Raw genomic sequence first — 20,400 nt, 5'->3', positions numbered from 1 at the left:
ACATATGGTACGTATTGTACACACAGTAGAAATACACCCAGAACACTGATATACTGTGACATGCTTATGCTCTGTTCAACAACCCAGCCAGCATACATTTGCACTCTAAACTCTCACACACACACTCCAAGCATGCTGTACAAACACTGATACACACTTACACACACAAACTTGACATTCTCATAGATGCACACGCTTTCTTAGCACTCGTATAGATACACATTCAACAGCAATATGAGAAATGAAACCATGTTTCAGATTGAAATAATTGTGTCCTACCACTGTAAATATCAGAGCACCTCTGAATGATAAACAATCTATTACATACACACACACACACACACACACGCACACACACGCACAGCACAGACAGATTCTAGTTCACTCTAACACAGAAGAGACCCTGTTATTTGAAGGGTGAGGCACTGACAAAGGTTTGAGACACAGACCTCGACCCCTTACTTTGTAAAACACACTGGCATGACCTCGAGTCTGCAAGCTACTGCCTTCTCCTGTGTCGCCTATGACCTTTAGCCTTAAGGGTACTGCCAAGTCCACTCCATGACCTCTGACCCCTGTGTGAACTCTGAACGTTGAGGAGAGATGGTTTGGCCTTGATTGTGAGGTGTTGTAGCGATGCAAGGGGTTATATAGCTCCACAGGTTTCTAAGTAGTGCCACTGTGTAGCATCATAGGGTGCTATGTAGCGACTCAGGATCTCCTGTAGCCCTGACCCAAACCTGCCAACGGGCCTTGTGTTAGCCACCTGAAGACCCACTCTCTCTGGCTGAGATGGAGGGTGGGAGAGGGTTGTCTTTTAGTAAGTTGTACTGTAGAGTTAGGAGAGAGAGGACCAGTCATAGAGATTGGCTTAGATAACCCAGTAATGTCATTGTCTCCACTGTAACAAACAAACAAACACACACACACACACACAGCAGTGTGCCTTGAGGCTGTGTTCAAATCAAGACTTTGAGCGAGACTTCGGTACTTCACCCAGTCTGTGCATGTAGAACTGTCAGCTTTGGGTCAACCAGGTTAAACTAGACACTCACCAGGTACTAACCAAACCAACTCTGTAGAAACCAAACTACAGCTGTACAATACATAAATAAACTAACAGGAAAACAAATAGCTTTCAGATTTGGGTGAGGGACTGAGGTCAACACTTTGATTTGATATGGCTTATGATCAGTACAGAGAAAAGGAAGTCAAATGATGATTTGAAAGGTATTTGTCTGTATTCTATTATAGTTTGTTGTTTTATTTCATTTCATCTCCCAATGCACTGGAAGCTATATTATTTAATTGACTTTGTACATGAAAGACTTTTCAGTTTTATGCCACTTAAAATGTCTTTTATTTGTATTTGTCCTTTTTATTTTATTCCTAAAGTACCTTTTTCTCTAATAGCCATTTAAAAGTGAAAGTATTCAAGCCACTTGCGTGACAGTGTACGACCAGTGGGGAGCCATATTCTATACTTCTCTTTGTGGAAGAATGATTCAAATTTCACCAGGCTTTGAAGAGTTTAGAAGATCATGTACATTTACAGTATGATGTCATTTTTATATTGATTGGGATTTTCTCTCTTTTTTAACCTATAGAAATTGGAGCCAGAGACTAAGTTGAGAGGTGATTTTATTTTATTTGATGAAGTTTTAATTGTGATTTTTGTGAATGTGAAGATGGCCTGTACCGGTACCAAGCCAAACCCAAGCACCACAACAACAGGGTATTTTCCTTCATGGTGCCACTTTTGACCCCGACTTTGGTTTCCATTTAGACTACTTCCTTCTGATGGAAGTCAGAACTACCATGGAGGAGTTCTGTTGCCATAGCGTTGGCACAGCCTTGAACAAACCTGACCTTCTCTCTGTCTGCCAGAGTTCCCCTTTACCCTGCTCCAATGTTTGTAATCAATTGTTTTACTTTTGTGTATATTGTCCAGCCAACATTTTAAAGAGCTTGTCTGCAGATAATGTGGCGTGTTGTCCCCTCTGTGACTGTCCCCCTCCCCCATGTCACTGTATTCGACTGATTCTGGCCGACTGGTCAGGGGAAACTGGCATTCTGGTTTTGCTTTGGATATAAAATGTTTTACCAAAATCCACCCAGCGCACCCAGAGTGTTTCTTTACTGTCTGGGTGATGTTTCTGTGAGATGCATGCAGATGAAGAGGGGTGTGTGTGTGTGTACGTGTGTGGTGTATGTGGTGCGTGTGTGTGGTGTGGTGCGTGTGTGTCACAGAGTTTGATCAGTGTCTTGGAATAGCTTCATCATACCGTTATACCTGACACCAACATTGCTGTTCCTATTTTATTCCACCAGGGAGGGTCAGAGACCCATCTGACAAGCTCAGTCAGGGTCCCTCTCTCTCTCTCGCTCTTTTTCTCTCACTTTCAATTCAATTTCAACTGAACCTCTATGGGATCAGTGTCCCCCCCCCCGCTTGACGGTTGAACTAACGTAGGCTAATGTGATTAGCATGAGGTTGTAAGTAACCAATACATTTCCCAGGACATAGACATATCTGATATGGGCAGAAAGCTTAAATTGTAGTTCATCTAACTGCACTGTCCAATTTACAGTGAAATAATACCATGCTATTGTTTGAGGAGAGTGCACAAGTATGAACTTGAAAATGTATTAATAAACTAATTAGGCACATTTGGGCAGACTTGATATAACATTTTCAACAGATATGCAATGGTTCATTGGATCAGTTTATAACATTGCACATCCACTGCTGACATCTAGTGGCCAAAATCTAAATTGTGCCTGGGGCTGGAATAACACATTATGGCCTTTCTCTTGCATTTCAAAGATCATTGTACAAAAAAAGCATGTTTTTTTCTTCTTTGTATGATCTTTTACCAGATCTATTGTGTTCTCCTACATTAATTCCATATTTCCACAAACTTCAGTGTTTCCTTTCAAATGGTACCAAGAATATGCATATCCTTGCTTCAGGTCCTGAGCTACAGGCAGTTCGATTTGGGTATGTCATTTTAAGTGAAACATTGAGGGAAAAAATGGCTCCGATCCTTTATTGGCATGGGAAACATATGTTAACATTGCCAAAGCAAGTTAACTAGATAAACAAAAGTGAAATAAACAATATAAATTAACAGTAAACATTACACTCACAAAAGTTCCAAAATAATAAAGACATTACAAATGTCATTATGCACAAATATTCCTCTCTATCTCTTAGCTCATTATACTCCATAACAATCACAGGAATAGAGCTGCAAATGCAATTAACCTATTTTTAAATACCATTTTATTAGGGCAGAGAAGGGCTTAAAATAGGACAAGGAGGAAGGGAGGGAGGGAAGAGGGAGTACAATGAGTATGCTGTAATTTCACAATGGCTCTCTTTCCACGTCTCTCAAAGCATACCCACACCAGTACAGCTTTACAGTCATTCTGTATCTGAAAACAACGAAGACAAACTGTAACAGAGAGAAATAAAGATGGAATAGGTCCTGTCATCTTTGGATTGTCTAATATAAAATAGCCAACAACCACAATGTATTATGAAAGCCAATATTACAGTTGAGGCGTGTGTATTTGAGCAAATCCATCGACGTCAATGGGTTTGTATTTGTAAAACTTGGGAGTTTAGAGTTCTGAGTTAGAGTTTGGGCCTATGTTTTGTCTGTAGTTATTATTGGGGCTAGTGTTCTCTTTAGTTGTGAGCCATGTGTTTTCCCCCACCAACCCCTCAACACCCTCGTCTCTCCTCTCAAAACTCTGATACATCATGCCTCCCAAATCTGGGCGAGTGTATATACCTGAATACTTTATATTTTAGTACACACACCAGTCTGCTGAGGCTGCTGAGGGGAGGACGGCTCATAATAATGGCTGGAATGGGGTCAATAGAATGGTATCAAGCAAATCAAAGATGTGGTTTCCTTGTGGTTGATACCACTCCATTCCAGCCATTATTATGAGCCGTCCTCCCCTCAGCAGCCTCCACTGATACACACACACACACACACACACACACACACACACACACACACACACACACAGTTGATAATGTGGTAATCCAACATTTCCATTGAGTTGATTGAAACCTACAATGTCATGACCCAATCCATGGGTCACAGGGAAGAAAATGGGTCCTGAAGAATGTTGTCTGGTATAAAGGTGGGTGGGTCACCAGAATATTGTAAAACCTTGTGGAGGTTGTAGGTGTATATGGGTGCATGTCTGCGTGTGTAGAGTTGTCTTCGGCGTTGTTATTGAGAGTGTGGTAGCTTTCCTAGTGTACGTGTGTTAATTAGTGGTCACCAGTCAGTGCAGTACATTAGAGTGGTCACCAGTCAGTGCAGTACATTAGAGTGGTCACCAGTCAGTGCAGTACATTAGAGTGGTCACCAGTCAGTGCAGTACATTAGAGTGGTCACCAGTCAGTGCAGTACATTAGAGTGGTCACCAGTCAGTACAGTAGATGGTCTCGCCACCCTCCTCCCTCTTCTCCCCCCTCCTTCTGATTCATTTGGTCCAGGGCTGCCATGGGGTGATCCATACCTGCCGTTAAACAGTCTTTCTGGGCTTAAATCAGGGCAACCCCCCCCCCCAGACACACACACACTCTCTCTCCAAAGTGTGTGTGGCTGGTGTTCGTCGTCCATCCAAAGCCCCATTCTCCCAGGTCTTTATGATGCTAATGCACTCCCCAGTCTAATAAATCCCTACAGAGCTGAAGTGCTGAGATCTTATGGCTCGCTGAGAACAGTCCCCCACTTCCCCACACATACACCTCTAACGCAACCCACCCACACACCTCCCTCGGCAGGAGAAGTGCCTTCCTTGCACTTGCAAGTATTCCTGGGTGGCTCTCTGGCAGAGAGAGGGGGAGAAGTCACACATGAAAGCATAATTTAAGGAGTAGCGTGGTATTAGCCTGTGGGTCCATGGGCCTTTAGCACCGTGGAACCATTGCGATAGAGAGCTCCAGAGTCCAGACCAGAGCAGGGAGCCTGTTCTTCTCCTTTCCCCACAGTGAGGCCTGTGGCCTGGGCTTGGCAGCAGCACAGCCCCGCCCCCCTGATCACGAATGGACTGTATGGATGAATAACGGAAGAGAGGGGAGGAGAGACGGGCATAGAAAGGAAAATAATCAGAGGTTATTTTACTTGTTCAATAAATAGTGAACAAGGAGCTCCATTCAGGGCTGGGAATGTGCCCATTATCAGATTAGGCTGAATTCATGTTCTCTCTCTCTCTCAATTAAATTACATTTAAATTCAAAGGGCTTTATTGGCATGGGAAACATATGTTTACATTGCCAAAACAAGTGAAATAGATAATAAACTAAAGTGAAATAAACAATCCAAAATGAACAGTAAACATTACACTCACAGAAGTTCCAAAGGAATAGACATTTCAAATGGCATATTATATATATATATATATACAGTGTTGTAACGATGTGCAAATGGTGAAAGTACAAAAGGGAAAATAAATATAATAATAAAACATAAATATGGGTTGTATTTACAATGGTGTTTGTTCTTCACTGGTTGCCCTTTTCTTGTGGCAACAGGTCACAAATCTTGCTGCTGTGATGGCACACTGTGGAATTTTACCCAGTAGATATATGAGGTTTATCAAAATTGGATTTGTTTTCTAATTCTTTGTGGATCTGTAATCTGAGGGAAATATGTATCTCTAATATTGTCATACGTTGGACAGGAGGTCAGGAAGTGCAGCTCAGTTTCCACCTCATTTTGTGGGCAGTGAGAACATAGGCAGACATGGCTCTCAAGATAAGACAGGCTAAGGAGGCTTCTCTCAATAGCCACTGTACTTTCTGTTTAGGGCCAAATAGCATTCTAGTTTGCTCTGTTTAAATAATATATATTTCCAATGTGTCATATAATTATATTTTTGTTTTCTCATGATTTGGTTGGGTCTAATTGTGCTGCTTTCCCAGGACTCTGTGGGGTGTGTTTGTGTTTGTGAACAGAGCCCCAAGACCAGCTTGCTTAGGGGACTCTTCTCCAGGTTCATCTCTCTGTAGGTGATGGCTTTGTTATGGAAGGTTTGGGAATCGCTTCCTTTTCAGTGGTTGTAGAATTTAATGGCTCCTTTCTGGATTTTGATAATTAGTGGGTATCTAATTCTGCTCTGCATGCATTATTTGGTGTTATACACTGAGGATATTTTTTTGCTGAATTCTGCAAGCAGTCTCAATTAGATGTTTGTCCCATTTTGTGAATTCTTGGTTGGTGAGCGGACCCCAGCTCTCTCTCTCTTTCAGCCTGTCCCATATTCTCTTTCTGTTGCTTTCATGCCACTCCCATTCTCCTCCCCATCTTCCTCTATCTCAGCTCCTTTTCCTCTCCATCTCTGTCCTATCTGTCTGTGTGTGACTGTGAGTCCCAGCCCCTCTCAGGGGGCCAGCATGTCACTCAGCTCCAGGCCCAGCGAGGGGAGGTGATTGAGCTAATTTAGCCCCTGGATGAGAGAGCAGGGAAGGCCTCACCCTCCACTAATAGACAGACATCAAAATGGAGATGAGGGAGGAGAAAATGAAGGATGACTATAAAAAACAGACAGATTTTTTTAATGGATTTATCCTTTTTTGTCCAGAGGGAGGAGAAACTTTTATGAACAGTTCCAGAATGACATTGTGAAGTTGGTAAAGGTTTATGTGTGTTAAAAATTCTGATATTGCTTATTGATCTTTCCCCCTCCATTATGTCACCGTCAATCACTGGTCTGGGTGATGATCTTGTCCGGCCTCTGACAGCCCGTATATCCAAACTGCCCAAAACCTCGGCTCTTAGTGCTGATCTGAAGGTTGGACCTGTTTTATGGATTTGCAGGTCTCAGCCATAATGACAGAAAGCCTAACGAAGACAACTGGCTGCTGAGATGTTGCTTTATGACTTTTTGATAAATCATAGGAACAAGAGTGAGAGGCTAGATTGCTTCTTTTAGTATTTTCAGACCGAATCCTAACTTCAGACATCAATCATACATGGATGTCTCGTCAATGAGAGACTTTGAGTTAATTTGAGTTAAACGCTGGCTCTTTAGTCATTAGGTAGGGAAGTATGCTGAAGGTCAGTGTGGATTATTTGTCTGAGTTTTTCTTCTACTATTTGCACAGGGCCAGGAGTGTTTCATTAAACACACGACCTGACCAGGAAAAACTCCAGGTCGTACTCATGATCACCTGGAGGTGACACACCTGGGGGCGGGAGATTGAAGCAGACACCAAAACATCCGGCATGGGGTGGAACTAGATTGAGAAGACAGCCTAGACAGAGGGAGATGGAGAGGAGTCACCAATGGCCTCTGGTCCCTGGGGAGCGATGGGCCGTAGAGTCTGAAACAGATCCAGGTTACTTACTATCTCAAGTCAACATCAGAAGAACTAGTGTCTTCTACCATAGTCTCTCAGTCCCAGCCTTGATCTGTATTCCTGACTCGTCCTGTGTAAGGGCCTGATGGGCTTTATGTAAATGAGCACTTTGTCCCTGTCCAATGGCAGGCCTCAGAAAGGTAATAATAAAGGTGGAGCTGTGACACACTGGGGGTCGTGTCACTGCGGTAACAGGCCTCTCATCTAATAAGGTCACGAATGCTCAGTGTCGGCTTCCACTGTGTCTGTCGCTTCCTCTCTTTCTTCACCCCTTCTCTTTTCTCTTCCTTCCCTCTGTCCACCCTTCTTCCTCTACATATTTAATAGTCTTTCTTGACTCCTCACACCTTGTCGCATCTCTCTCTTCATTCCTTCACTCCTTTTCTCTTCCTTACCTCTGTCCATTCTTTTAATATTTAATCCTCCTCTCTGACTTCACATGCCTTCATCTCTGAAAGGAGCCCAAATTGGCAGGAGAGATGAATAATGTGCCTGCCATTAACACCCAGAGAGAGGGATCATTCTTTTCATGTGTGGAGGAGAGGAGAGACAAGGCAGCGAGAGGTGTAAATGAAGGGAGGACAGGGGCTGACATCGCTCAGTCTTGGGACGTACGCACCAACACACACACACACACACACACACACACACACACACACACACACACACACACACACACACACACACACACACACACACACTTTTTGTTTCAGAGAGCTGTGGCAGGAATAAGGAGCGGTGGAAGGGAAGGGGGCAGGGAGCTGACTGGGTTCGATCTTATGGGGATCTTTATGGACCACAGATCAAACTGTATTCCCAGGCTGTGGGCTGCAACCTGCTGCCTGATGGAGTAACAGACAGAGAGGAAAACGAGTCCTCTCACAGCAGCCCGATCCAGTCAGCTAATGATTGGGTTTTATTGTTTCAGTCAGCTGACTATTTATTAATAACTCACTTGCTCTTCACAAATTGTAAGCTAGCTGGTTACAGTGCCTCCTAAAGTTGTAAATCAACTGTCAATTAAATGCTTTGCTACTGTGATAGTAATGTTGATATTTACACAAGGTAGCTTGCTACACACACTGGACCGGTGACTGCATCTCAAGCAATGCATGTTTGGAGACCGGGCACGCACATCTCCTTACCGGGCAGACTGGGGGAAAGGCACATCTCCTTACCGGGCAGACTGGGGGAAAAGGCACAATCTCCTTACCGGGCAGACTGGGGGAAAAGGCACAATCTCCTTACCGGGCAGACTGGGGGAAAAGGCACAATCTCCTTACCGGGCAGACTGGGGGAAAAGGCACAATCTCCTTACCGGGCAGACTGGGGGAAAAGGCACAATCTCCTTACCGGGCAGACTGGGGGAAAAGGCACAATCTCCTTACCGGGCAGACTGGGGGAAAAGGCACAATCTCCTTACCGGGCAGACTGGGGGAAAGGCACAATCTCCTTACCGGGCAGACTGGGGGAAAAGGCACAATCTCCTTACCGGGCAGACTGGGGGAAAAGGCAAAGGCACAATCTCCTTACCGGGCAGACTGGGGGAAAAGGCACAATCTCCTTACCGGGCAGACTGGGGGAAAAGGCACAATCTCCTTACCGGGCAGACTGGGGGAAAAGGCACAATCTCCTTACCGGGCAGACTGGGGGAAAAGGCACAATCTCCTTACCGGGCAGACTGGGGGAAAGGCACAATCTCCTTACCGGGCAGACTGGGGGAAAAGGCACAAGCTCTGTTCAGGGCAGACCAAAGGTAGGGGTTGAGATCTTGACGACGTCACGATGACCTGGGAGGCAGTGGGTACAGAACAACAACAATAAAAACTGGATTTGATTTGATTATATCACCACCCAAAAGGGCACTTGGTGAGTGGGAGGGAAAAGGGGCAGGTGCTCGTGCCTGGTATAGTGGGGATTGAGAAACTCCTCTATCAGAGATCAGGAGGGTGCCCTGCTCTCAGATGGCCAGTAGGGGGAGGAAAAGGTCCACACACAGATCACCCTACCCCAATAAGGTGCAGGGTTTAAGAAGGAATCAAGCTTTAATGGAAAGTGTAAATGAAGTTACGTGTTAAGAGAATAAAAAGACATGAGTGACCTGTGTCACTTTGGGGTACTAGGTGAACTCTGAGTTCATCACACCACGCCTAAGGAATGGGCTACATTGAAGACTACAGGGAAGGTGACATCACTGTACTGAAGGTGAGCTAGCTTTGACTAGATACTGTCCACTACATGGGGAACATGTGTCCCGCTCTAACAGACTTCAACTTAGTTGCCGTGACTTGAACTTGAGTTTGATGTCTGCTCACTATAAGACTTAGACTGATCCTGCCATGGCCAGTGCTTACCTGGCCATGGCAGAGTGACAGAGACCTAATGCTGAACACAGTAGGCTTTGTTCTTATCACAGCCTTTTTGACATGTCTCTTTCTCACCCAAATCCGTCTCTCTTCAATTCTCTTTTATACTCTCATCCTTTCACTCCTTCTCTCTCTGTTCCCCTATCCCCCACCCCATCTCTCTCTGTTCCCCTATCTCCACCCCCATCCCCACCCCATCTCTCTCTGTTCCCCTATCTCCACCCCCATCTCTCTCTGTTCCCCTATCTCCACCCCCATCTCTCTGTTCCCCTATCTCCACCCCCATCTCTCTCTGTTCCCCTATCTCCAGCCCATCTCTCTCTGTTCCCCTATCCCCACCCCCATCTCTCTCTGTTCCCTTATCTCCACCCCCATCTCCCTGCTCCCCGATCTCCACCCCCATCTCTCTCTGTTCCCCTATCCCCACCCCCATCTCTCTCTGTTCCCCTATCCCCACCCCCATCTCTCTCTGTTCCCCTATCCCCACCCCATCTCTCTCTGTTCCCCTATCTCCACCCCCATCCCCACCCCATCTCTCTCTGTTCCCCTATCTCCACCCCCATCTCTCTCTGTTCCCCGATCTCCACCCCCATCTCTCTCTGTTCCCCTATCCCCACCCCCATCTCTCTCTGTTCCCCTATCCCCACCCCCATCTCTCTCTGTTCCCCTATCCCCACCCCCATCTCTCTGTTCCCCTATCCCCACCCCCATCTCTCTGTTCCCCTATCTCCACCCCCATCTCTCTGTTCCCCTATCCCCACCCCATCTCTCTGTTCCCCTATCCCCACCCCCATCTCTCTCTGTTCCCCTATCTCCACCCCATCTCTCTCTGTTCCCCTATCTCCAACCCCATCACTCTCTGTTCCCCTATCCCCATCCCCATCTCTCTGTTCCCCTATCCCCACCCCTTCTCTCTCTGTTCCCCTATCTCCACCCCATCTCTCTCTGTTCCCCTATCTCCACCCCCATCTCTCTGTTCCCCTATCCCCACCCCTTCTCTCTCTGTTCCCCTATCCCCACCCTATCTCTCTGTTCCCCTATCCCCACCCCATCTCTCTCTGTTCCCCTATCCCCACCCCATCTCTCTCTGTTCCCCTATCTCCCCCCCCATCTCTCTCTGTTCCCCTATCCCCACCCCCATCTCTCTGTTCCCCTATCCCCACCCCCATCTCTCTCTGTTCCCCTATTCTCACCCCATCTCTCTATTCCCCTATCCCCATCCCATCTCTCTCTGTTCCCCTATCTTCACCCCCATCTCTCTCTGTTCCCCTATCTCCACCTCCATCTTTCTGTTCCCCTATCCCCACCCCATCTCTCTGTTCCCCTATCCCCACCCCATCTCTCTCTGTTCCCCTATCCCCACCCCCATCTCTCTGTTCCCCTATCTCCACCTCCATCTTTCTGTTCCCCTATCCCCATCCCATCTCTCTGTTCCCCTATCCCCACCCCATCTCTCTCTGTTCCCCTATCTCCATCCCATCTCTCTCTGTTCCCATATCTCCACCCTCATCTCTCTCTGTTCCCCTATCCTCACCCCCATCTCTCTCTGTTCCCCTATCCCTAACCTCATCTCTCTCTGTTCCCCTATCCCCACCCCCATCTCTCTCTGTTCCCCTATCCCCACCCCCATCTCTCTCTGTTCCCCTAACTCCACCCCCATCTCTCTCTGTTCCCCTATCCCCAACCCCATCTCTCTCTGTTCCGCTATCCTCACCCCCATCGCTCTCTGTTCCCCTATCCCCACCCCCATCTCTCTCTGTTCCCCTATCCCCACCCCCATCTCTCTCTGTTCCCCTATCCCTAACCCCATCTCTCTCTGTTCCGCTATCCCCACCCCCATCCCCCCCTACCCCCCCCGATCTCTCTCTGTTCCCCTATCCCCACCCACATCTCTCTCTGTTCCCCTATCTCCACCCCCATCTCTCTCTGTTCCCCTATCCCCATCCCATCTCTCTCTGTTCCCCTATCTTCACCCCCATCTCTCTCTGTTCCCCTATCTCCACCTCCATCTTTCTGTTCCCCTATCCCCACCCCATCTCTCTGTTCCCCTATCCCCACCCCATCTCTCTCTGTTCCCCTAGCCCCACCCCATCTCTCTCTGTTCCCCTATCTCCACCCCATCTCTCTCTGTTCCCATATCTCCACCCTCATCTCTCTCTGTTCCCCTATCCCCACCCCATCTCTCTCTGTTCCCCTATCCCCAACCCCATCTCTCTCTGTTCCGCTATCCTCACCCCCATCGCTCTCTGTTCCCCTATCCCCACCCCCATCTCTCTCTGTTCCCCTATCCCCACCCCCATCTCTCTCTGTTCCCCTATCCCCACCCCGATCTCTCTCTGTTCCCCTATCTCCACCCCCATCTCTCTCTGTTCCCCTATCCCCACCCCCATCTCTCTCTGTTCCCCTATCTCCACCCCCATCTCTCTCTGTTCCCCTATCCCCACCCCCATCTCTCTCTGTTCCCCTATCCCCACCCCCATCTCTCTCTGTTCCCCTATCCCCACCCCCATCTCTCTCTGTTCCCCTATCCCCACCCCCTCTCTCTCTGTTCCCCTATCCCCACCCCCATCTCTCTCTGTTCCCCTATCCCCACCCCCATCTCTCTCTGTTCCCCTATCCCCACCCCCATCTCTCTCTGTTCCCCTATCCCCACCCCCATCTCTCTCTGTTCCCCTATCCCCACCCCCATCTCTCTCTGTTCCCCTATCCCCACCCCCATCTCTCTCTGTTCCCCTATCCCCACCCCCATCTCTCTCTGTTCCCCTATCCCCACCCCCATCTCTCTCTGTTCCCCTATCCCCACCCCCATCTCTCTCTGTTCCCCTATCCCCACCCCCATCTCTCTCTGTTCCCCTATCCCCACCCCCATCTCTCTCTGTTGCCCTATCCCCACCCCATCTCTCTCTGTTCCCCTATCTCCACCCCCATCTCTCTCTGTTCCGCTATCCCCACCCCCATCTCTCTCTGTTCCCCTATCCCCACCCCCATCTCTCTCTGTTCCCCTATCCCCACCCCCATCTCTCTCTGTTCCCCTATCCCCACCCCCATCTCTCTCTGTTCCCCTATCCCCACCCCCATCTCTCTCATGCAGAGAGTGACCCGTTGCAGAGCCAATCACGATTGCAGACCAGCAGCAAATTCACAATTGACCACTATCCTTTTACATCCTAAGGCACTGCATAGATCGGAAAATACTAGAAAGGAATTTCTGCCATGGTCCTCAGACTGTGTTGTAGAAGGAGCTAGCGTTGGACTGGATGTCCTTGACAACCAATGGGGCGTGAGGATCACAGAGTCACTATCACCCCGACATGCACAATACAATCTATCCTAAGCTTTAAACATCTATTTGTCTATTTGTTATTATTATTACTGTTTGTCCTTCCATCCACCCATCCATCCATTCATCCATCCATCCATCCATCCATTCACCCGTCCGACAAGAGATGAAATCCTCTTTCATTTGTTCTGTTTCATGGTGAGGTTGTGAGCCAGAGCTGGGTCTGTTTGTTTCAGTGAGCTGACTGAAGGTCGCTGAACTTTTACAGCCCCCAAACCTAGCAGAATAATACAGCCTACAGCACTTATCATTTCCACACTTCTCTTCTCTTCTTCTCTTCTCCGGTTCCCAGAGACTTGTAGATAACGTCATGACGGCGGCGTCCTCCATCACTCTGGTACAGGGAGCTTTAAAGTTCTCTTCTAAAACTGACACTGTTCCAATCCTACTTAACCCCCTCCTCCCCCCTCCCCTCCTCATAAGTATACTACCTAACCCTTGTGAACTTCAGTCAGAGTTACAGAAGACCCACAATACCCCTGGGAGTGGGCTACCGCTGAGACAGAGACAGAGACAGAGATAGACAGAGATAGACAGAGACTTAGCCGCCTGCTATTCTCTCCCTCGCTCCGTTAATAAGAAAAGTTTCTGTTCTCTCCTCTGTGGCACAGCACTGAGATAAAGCTAGGGATCACGCACGCACGCACGCACGCACGCACATGCACATGCACACACACACACACACACACACACACACAAGACACACAAGCAAGGGATCACTCCTCCGCACAGAGCTTTACCCAAGCAGAGGACTCAGTGAAAACCTCTCCCATATTACTGAGGGAGAGAGAGTGCAGGGAAGAAACAAGTTTTGTCTGTAAATGCAACAGAAAGCTGGTTAGAATTAGAGGGCAATTTCCAAAAAGGTCAATGTATTCAGACAATATCCTAAGAGGGAGGAAATGTAATGCCCCTTTTTTGGTTGAATTAATTCATTATAATATTAGGCTAGCTCAAGGGGGCCCTTTTCACAGTGATTAAGTGAGCACATATCCTTAAAAGACTCTCCAAGTCTCCTGGGCCCTGTGCTTGTGAACCGGGGGTGAGTCAGACAGAGATATACATTAGATGAGAGGGTGGAGGGATACAGAGAGGTGGACTGACTCACCTTCATCCTTCTGAATCTTTTCTCCATAGAGATGTCTGTTTCTCTTCTCTGGGCCATTCTGGAACTGTACGCTGGTCTACAATCAGCTTCATCTTGAAATGTCACAGATATGGCCAGTGCTGTGGCCAGTGCATGTGTGTGTGTCTATAAATACTAGTGTTTGGCCCTGTTGTAGCCACCATGACTAATATAGAGCCCCCACCCTCCTTGAATGTCCCTCCCCCTCCCCTCTCCGTCTCCATGAGCATTACTGACCTTTGACCATGCTAGAGGTGTTCTACGTCCCTCAGCTGTCAATCACACATCACCAAGGGTGTGTGTGTGTGTGTGTGTGTGTGTGTGTGTGTGTGTGTGTGTGTGTGTGTGTGTGTGTGTGTGTGTGTGTGTGTGTGTGTGTGTGTGTGTGTGTGTGTGTGTGAAGCATACTCATACACACCATGTCTGACAAAACCCCTCTTCACACATATGGAACGTCCCAGTTTAGAGCTGACCCACTGATCTGTCAATCAACATTCAGGATGGCCATTTTAGATCATTTGAACAGCCCCTTCCCACCCCTCTAAATGTCCTTCATGTATGCCATCACTGACCTCATGGTGACGTTGGGCCCATCACACACACACACACACACACACACACACACACACACACACACACACACACACACACACACACACACACACACACACACACACACACACCCTTCCCCATATGTGACACTCAGCCTTTCTTCAACATTAATGATCAAAGCCAAATGAAAGCCGTGCTGGTTTCACACATGGGGATAAGGGTGAGGAGAGGAGAGAAGGGGGTTAGGAGGTAGGAGGAAAGGGTAGGGGTGAGGAGAGGTTGTGAGGAAAGGAAGGGGTAGGGGTAGGGGTATGGAGATTGAGAATGAGGGGATGGAGGAGAGCAAAGGAGGAGAGTGAGGGGTAAGGAGCAGAGGATGAGGACAGCAGGATGTATGGATGAGAGTGAGGAATAAGGAGTGGAGGATGAGGACAGCAGGATGTATGGATGAGAGTGAGGAATAAGGAGTGGAGGATGAGGACAGCAGGATGTATGGATGAGAGTGAGGGGTAAGGAGAGGAGAGGAGAGGAGAGGAGATGAGAGGAGAGGAGAGGAGAGGAGAGGAGAGGAGAGGAGAGGAGAGAGGTCTGGTAAAGGACTGGGGAAGCGAGACCAGGGTGCCTGTGGGTTCTGTAGTTCCTGCGTTCAATTCCATGTGAAGCTGTTGGTTTAGCTGTTGGTCACTAGGTTAGCTAGTGTTAGCGACTGATGTAGCAGCTCACATCGAAGAGTCGGCCACCACCATATGACCTCACAAACACGTGTGTGGTTGCAAGGAAACACACACACACATACTAAACACCACAGGCAGTGTGCCGAGCTGCATGATCTCACTAAACATTCAGGTACAATTAATTATTCCTTCCTGATCTAACGAACATCGCGCACTGATTGGACACCCTGAGGGGGCTGGGGCATTCTTTTAAAAACACTTTCTGGTCATGAATTTTAATCACCCCAAATGTTTTGATTAATTATTTATTAAGTTACTTAAAGTGATGCCAGGTGGGCATAATTTCAGAAAGAATAATAAAATGCTTTTGGGGAGTAAACTCTGTGAAGTATTTCCCCTGTTAGAACTGCTGTTTTATTTAAAGGAATATGTCCAGGCTATTATTAAAGAGTCCTTGGTTCTGTTTGGAGTGTCTAGGAGTGGACATTTTGAAAATGTTTCGCTCATTTCGGAAATTAAGATTTTTTCACTCTTTGTTTTATCGCAGCAGTGTGTCTGCTGAAGGCTAGACAGACAGCTTAGTATAGTGTGTGTGTGTATGTGTGGTGGGTGTGTGTGTGTGTGTGTGTGTGTGTGTGCACCTCTCTCAATAACCTACCATTAGATATGTACATGAGTGTAGCCAGCAGGTGTTAAGTGAAAATATAGCATATGATAGAATCAAAGTGCTGTGTGTGTGTTTGTCCTCACACGTGTGTGTGTGTGCTATGGGTTAACCTGGTGAACAGGACCTTAGTGGGAACAGCGCAAATTACAAATTACCTGCCTTATTAGACCTGACCCCAAATTTCCTCCCCATGAATATTCATTATGCAGGCCGCTTGGCGCGCCCAGAAATGACTTCCCCTTCTCTGCTGAATAAGAGTGATTAATGAAATTCTCCCCGATATGAATCCATCATTCCTGGGATGGAGGCAGGGATGGTAATAAGGATCCAATTAGTCCCTCAGTGGGTGGGACTCAGCAGGAATGCTGGGAAGACTGTTCCTGACAGCTCTCCAACTCACGCCGGAACCACAGCCTTACAGAGCACATCCCTGTGCCTCTACCTGTCTCTCTTCTTCTCCCTCTCCATCTTTCGTGTTCATCCTCTGTTCCTCTTGATCATGCTGGGACAATGGCTACTCAGATCACACCTTTACTTTACTTGATAAACCACAACTAATAGTAGGCCAGAGACACATTGTTGGGGCTTCCTTTGGGGTTGAACCAACAAGTCAACTACTATCACTCCTCCCTCTAGGTGTGTGTCTGTTTTTGTCATTCTGTGACTGAGGTGCTGTTTTGAGTGGGCACCCCTGCCCCCCCCCCCCTTTCTGGTTAATTTCATGTTCTGGTGCATTCTGAGACGGCTCATCCGGCAGCCAAATATTTGTGTTGGGAGGCTGGCTAATCTAGGGACCACACGCGCACACACACACACTCACACACACGCGCGCACACACACACACACACACACACACACACACTTATCTGCGTCTGGAGAGTAGGTGTGGGAGGGAAGTGTGTGTATATACAGTGCATTCGGAAAGTATTCAGACCCCTTAACTTTTTCCACATTTTGTTACATTACAGCCTTATGCTAAAAAAAAAAATCCCTCATCAATCTAGACACAATACCCCATAATGACAAAGTAAAAAGAAGATTTTAGAAATGTTTGCTCATTTATATATATATATTTTAAAAAACTGAAATATCACATTTACATATGTATTCAGACCCTTTACTTAGTACTTTGTTGAAGTACCTTTGGCAGATTACAGCATTGAGTCTTCTTGGGTATGACACTACAAGCTTGGCACACCTGTATTTGGGGAGTTTCTCCCATTTTTTCTTCTCTGCAGAGCCTCTCAAGTTCAAATCAAATCAAATCAAATGTATTTATATAGCCCTTCATACATCAGCTGATATCTCAAAGTGCTGTACAGAAACCCAGCCTAAAACCCCAAACAGCAAGCAATGCAGGCGTAGAAGCACGGTGGCGAGGAAAAACTCCCTAGAAAGGCCAAAACCTAGGAAGAAACCTAGAGAGGAATCAGGCTATGTGGGGTGGCCAGTCCTCTTCTGGTTGTGCCGGGTGGAGATTATAACAGAACATGGCCAAGATGTTCAAATGTTCATAAATGACCAGCATGGTCAAATAATAATAATCACAGGCAGAACAGTTGAAACTGGAGCAGCAGCACGGCTAGGTGGACTGGGGACAGCAAGGAGTCATCATGTCAGGTAGTCCTGAGGCATGGTCCTGGGGCTCAGGTCCTCAGAGAGAGAGAAAGAAAGAGAGAAAGAGAGAATTAGAGAGAGCATACTTAAATTCACACAGGACACCGGATAGGACAGGAGAAGTACTCCAGATTTAACAAACTTACCCTAGCCCCCCGACACATACACTACTGCAGCATAAATAATGGAGGCTGAGACAGGAGGGGTCAGGAGACACTGTGGCCCCATCCGAGGACACCCCCGGCCAGGGCCAAACAGGAAGGATATAACCCCAACCACTTTTCCAAAGCACAGCCCCCACACCACTAGAGGGATATCTTCAACCACCAACCTACCATCCTGAGACAAAGACGAGTATAGCCCACAAAGATCTCTGCCATGGCACAACCCAAGGGGGGGCGACAACCCAGTTCTGTCTGGTTGGATGGGGAGTGTTGCTGTACAGCTATTTTCAGGTCTCTCCAGAGATGTTCGATCGGGTTCAAGTCCAGGCTCTGGTTGGGCCACTCAAGGACATTCAGAGACTTGTCCCAAAGCCACTCCTGCGTTGTCTTGGTTGTGTGCTTAGGGATGTTGTCCTGTTGGAAGGTGAACCTTCGCCCCAGTCTGAGGTTAAACCAAATCAAATGTTATTTGTCACATACATGTGTTTAGCAGATGTTATTGCGGGTGTAGCGAAATGCTTGTTAGGTTCTGAGCACTCTGGAGCAGGTTTTCATCAAGGATCTCTGTACTTTGCTCTGTTCATCTTTCCCTCAATCCTGACTTGTCTCCCAGTCCCTGCCGCTGAAACACATCCCCACAGCATGATGCTGCCACCACCATGCTTCACCGTAGGAATGGTGCCAGGTTTCCTCTAGAAGTGACGCTTGGCATTCAGACCAAAGAGTTCAATCTTGGTTTCATCAGACCAGAGAATTTTGTTTCTCATGTTTTGAGTCTTTAAGTGCCTTTTGTCAAACTCCAAGCGGGCTGTCATGTACCTTTTACTGAGGAGTGGCTTCAGTCTGGCCTCTCTACCATAAAGGCCTGATTGGTGGAGTGTTGCAGAGATGGTAGTCCTTCTGGAAGGACAAGGAACTCTGGAGCTCTGTCAGAGTGACGATCGGGTTCTTGGTCACCTCCCTGACCAAGGCCCTTCTTCCCCGATTGCTCAGTTTGGCCGGGCGGCCAGCTCTAGGAAGGGTCTTTGTGGTTCCAGACTTTTTCCATTTAAGAATGATGGAGGCCACTGGGGACCTTCAATGCTGCAGAAAGGTTTTGGTACCCTTTCCCTGATCTGTGCCTCGATATTATCCTGTTTTGGAGCTCTACAGACAATTCCTTCATGACCTGGTTTTTGCTCTGACATGCACTGTCAAGTGTGGGACCTTATATAGACAGGTGTGCCTTTCCAAATCATGTCCAATGAATTGAATTTACCACAGGTGGTCTCCAATCAAGTTGTAAAAACATATCAAGGTTGATCAATAGAAACAGGATGCACCTGAGCTCAATTTCAAGTCTCATAGCAAAGGGTCTGAATACTTAATTCAACAACTCCATACAGGGGACTGGATCCACACACAGACCAGGGACTTCTGGCTTTGATGGCTGGGAGAGCACTGGTAATGGAGCAATGGAGGGATTGAGAGATGGTTAAGATGGAGAGAAAGAGAGTGTTGGTGTGAAAGGTTGGGCAGGTCAGAGGGAGACAGTTAGATGAGTAATATGTGGGGTATCTATATGTCTGTCTGTCTGCTTGTATTTATGTCTGTCTATCTCTATACATAGATAGCTCTATAAAGGGAACTCCGGCCCTCCATTCCAAAATGGTTTAGCCTTTAGCTAACATGACATCCACTTCCTCCAACATCTCTATTGTATCTTCATCCATTCCCTCTCCTCTCCTCTCCTCTCCTCTCCTCTCCTCTCCTCTCCTCTCCTCTCCTCACCCAGGTCGACTCCATCCTGAGTGAGACTTCCTTAATGAAAGAACATCTTTAGATGACTGTGAGGTCTTTAGGATTCATCTCCGTTCCGCCTGTCTTTATGATTGTATTTCATCCACATCACATCTATATTCTGAACAAATAGGAGAGGGGTGACACCTCCCCAACATCGCCCTTAAAACCCAATCTCTGCCGTCGAGGAAACGTGCCAAAATGGGCCCTCGCCAGCGCACTGATGATATCCCTGATAAGCCTTTTAGCTAATTACTGACTCCTGCTTGAGAGGGAGAGAGGGAGAGAGGGAGAGGGGAAGGAAGGCGGCTGTTGAAAGAGAGACAGATTAACATTTGTTCTTTTACATGCCTCCCTCAGCCACACACACAATAACTTTGCTTATACTAATTAACAATTAGCAGATACTCGCTGGCTAATTGTGTTATTGCTCCTAATTAAGGGGCTAATTACAGGAATGTCAATTTGGATTTAATTACTAAGTGCTTTGGTAATTCCCACTGAGCATAAGTTACCCCTTTCTCTCTCTCCTTCTCCCCTCCTTTCCTCCCCCACCTTTCTGTGTGAAACCATTCCTCTGTTCCGAGGTCCTGCGCTGGGTGCTAGGATGGGAATGGGGATCGGGATGTGGATGGGGGGGATTGTTTGAGCAGAGAGACCAGGGGGGTTTACAGAGTAATGAAGAGCTTTACCGTTGGCTGTCCAATTAGCCAACATCACAGAAA

General features: G+C 47.2%; 1 protein-coding gene across 6 annotated transcripts in view; it reads left to right on the top strand.

The window, feature by feature from the left end:
• Positions 1-2,113, top strand: part of LOC118377699 (transcription factor EB-like) — a 168,168-nt gene extending 166,055 nt beyond the window's left edge. For all 6 annotated transcript variants that reach the window (XM_052526860.1, XM_052526858.1, XM_052526859.1 and 3 more), the window contains one exon: positions 1-2,113. This exon is cut by the window's left edge and continues 614 nt beyond it. The gene's annotated coding sequence lies outside the window, so the exon portion shown is untranslated.
• The last annotated feature ends 18,287 nt before the right edge of the window (positions 2,114-20,400 follow it).

Source organism: Oncorhynchus keta, chromosome 10 (assembly GCF_023373465.1).
Source record: "Oncorhynchus keta strain PuntledgeMale-10-30-2019 chromosome 10, Oket_V2, whole genome shotgun sequence".
NCBI lineage: Eukaryota > Metazoa > Chordata > Actinopteri > Salmoniformes > Salmonidae > Oncorhynchus > Oncorhynchus keta.
This window is presented reverse-complemented; position numbering and strand designations above follow the sequence as displayed.